At 39.9% G+C, this 2,776-nt stretch overlaps 1 long non-coding RNA gene across 3 annotated transcripts; it reads left to right on the top strand.

The window, feature by feature from the left end:
• Positions 1-653: 653 nt before the first annotated feature.
• On the top strand, positions 654-2,044 carry LOC146644943 (uncharacterized). Of its 3 annotated transcripts, XR_014909070.1 has the most exons (3): positions 671-982; positions 1,072-1,135; positions 1,438-2,044. It is a non-coding gene; the product is annotated as an uncharacterized LOC146644943 (long non-coding RNA). The 3 variants fall into 3 exon arrangements; XR_014909068.1 differs by having other exon boundaries at positions 654-1,135; XR_014909069.1 differs by lacking the exon at positions 1,072-1,135 and having other exon boundaries at positions 654-982.
• The last annotated feature ends 732 nt before the right edge of the window (positions 2,045-2,776 follow it).

Raw genomic sequence — 2,776 nt, forward strand, 5'->3', positions numbered from 1 at the left:
GTTGTCTTTAATGTTTCTAGGGGAAAAAGTAGACAGTGTGACGGTAGGGACGCAGGAATGTTTACAGAACACTTGGTAAAACACAAAATTAATAGAACCTGGCAGCATGATTACTATATAACTCTGCTCACCCGATTCAATTCCCAAACTGGAGATAACAGGATAATGGATAGATGTGTCCTCTGTGCAGTGTCCATGGGCTGATGCTGCTTTTATTTTCTATGCACACGGCAGATATGCGGCCTTATTCAGGCCTGTTATTTTTGCTGTCAGATGTGAGTGAGGATGAGGGGAGATGAAAAAAGGCCGATACACAGCAGGGAGACTGAAAAAACGGAATACTCTTACCAAGATAGATAAAAGAAAGAGATCATTCACTGAAGTAAACTTTACTATCTTGTGTTACGTGGGTGTTTTTCTTCTTTTGGCCAATGAAATAAACAGATGTCAGTGTTTTGTTTTACTTTTTTTTATTGGATTTTTTATTTTTTTTTTGTTTATCCTGGAGGATGTTTATGCTGCTGCCAGTGAGTAGCAAGTGTAACCCACATAAAATGGGGGTACCACTTTAAGGACTGATATGAGGAGAGATGGACAGCCTGCCCAACCAATCGAAATGCACAGGTCCCAGTATGTTTTGACTAATGGGAGAGCAGTCTGCCGCTGTATGTCCCACCTACGTGCTCTGTGTTTGCTGCTATGTGTGGAGGTAGTCGCGTGCTGGCAGGAGAAAAGAGAGACTGAAGCTTTTGAGCTGGAAAAAAAGTATTAGATATAAGTTGCAACCAACTGTGTTGCACATAAGTTCACTGGTTATCAGCTACCTTTCATGTTAAAAGTAGCCACAGTGAGTAAGCAGGCAAATGCTGCATTTTTCTGGTGACTTTAAAAAGTACCGCGTGGAGCTAAACTGTTAGCCTTTGTTAGCTCTGGTTGCTATCAACTGCCTGGAAGTTCATCTCAATCTGCTTCCAGAAGTAAGGTAACACTTGAAGCGCAACTTATGTTTATTTTTCCTTCATGTCGTATTACGGTTATTAAAGAGAAAACATGTCCTGTTACGTTATTTAGAGCCCTGCATTTTCCGACCGAGAGACACTATGCCATTGTCTTCGGCCGTGATGCGCTGAGATCGGTGAGCACATGTTGTATGTCTCAGTTAGTTCATGTCTGTTTCACATTTTATCGTTGAGAAACTGAATTAATCTCAATTGTTTGATTAATAATTGTCGCATATGCGACATATATGCATATGCACTGACTTTACTTGGTTTAATGCATAGTTTATGTAAGAGAGATGTTTTATTTTTGCAAAATTGAGTATTTTTATTGCAAATTTATGTTGAATGTGATTTAAACAAAATCCTAAGTTGTGAATTATAGCTAGAACAGCATAATTAATATTTGAATTGCTCTTCTGACCCTGTCTGTTGACAGGTCAGGTTTTTTTTGTATGCTGAATTGTTCCTGAGGTGGATTCCTCCGGTGAAATAGATGGCGAGCCTTCCCACCTGGACTTAGAGAGACTGAGATTCGCTTCTTTTCCACTTGATGATCTGCTGCACCTTGCGGTGTGGTAGGACTGTATCACTCACACTTTCACGCACAGCTGGTTATACATAAGACCACTGACTGACATTCTCTCATCCCTATTCTCTTTCACACCCTAGGAATTTTTTGGACTTTACCCCTTGGACATTTTTTATTTGGGACTTTAAATAATGAGCTGTTGTGTAGAGCATTCTCCACATGTGAAAAGAGTGTGAAATTTTCATTTGAATGTGCATTGGATTTGTGTAATCTGTTTCTATAAGAGTTAAGGATTCAGGTTACTAGGGTGCACCCGAGCATTGAAACCCGAGCATTGAAACCCGAGCATTGAAAACCAAAAATAACACTTGGCCAAGTCATTGCTTTAGTAGTTTGTGTTTTACTTTTCTTTTAATTTTTGTAAGTTTCCTTTCTACCATTGTAAAGTGTCTTTAACCTGTGCTTGTCAACCTTATGGTTTATGTCACTAAAGTTGGCTGGTTCTTTTGAGTTACATTCTTGTCTCTGTGTCTCATTTGAACACACCCCTGTGCTCCTATAGTCGAGCCTATTGGCCCATTGATATATTCTTTTCAACAATTCCCCTTACTGTGTTACACAATGGCAAGGCTTTAGGTGATGGAACTAAGTCTTAGTAAAACAGACAACACTTTAGAGGCTTGTGTTGTTTCAGGCTGCCTCTTGCCTCAATCTGCATAGGCAACGGGGTTAATTAGGAAACCCACTTTACTGATGTGTTTCAAAGGATGAAATTAAAAATTAACTGACAGCCCTTTCACGCCAGCGGGAAACCATGGTGGATAAACAAGGAGAACACCCTGCCCTGGTTAGAAGCTCTCAGTGAAAGTATTCTGGCTTTTCCCATGACATAACAAGGAACAGAAGTACTACAGCACAGATGTTATGATCAAAGTGGATTGTGTTCCCCCTATGACGTATGTATGCCTTAAAAACGTTCTCCTCCAAACTTTTTTTAAAGTTTTCTCTTTGATGACCGAGAAAGGTCCGGCGTAAATTCAAAACCAGAAAAAGTAAGAAAAGAATGAACCAGCGTTTGTCTGAGTAGATACATGTAAAGGTAGACTAAATCCTCTTTGTTTATTTAGGCATTTTTACAAGATGTGTAACGCCACAGTCAGCGCTCGTCTGAAATGTCTTGACGTCTTCCGGATACGAGCCTTTCCTTGGTACAAAATGTTTGTTCAGGATTAGCAGTGAGCAAGAA

The sequence above is a fragment of the Rhamphochromis longiceps genome, linkage group LG20, assembly GCF_057381845.1.
Source record: "Rhamphochromis longiceps isolate RC_006_pf linkage group LG20, R_longiceps_female_GT1.1, whole genome shotgun sequence".
NCBI classification, from domain to species: Eukaryota; Metazoa; Chordata; class Actinopteri; order Cichliformes; family Cichlidae; genus Rhamphochromis; species Rhamphochromis longiceps.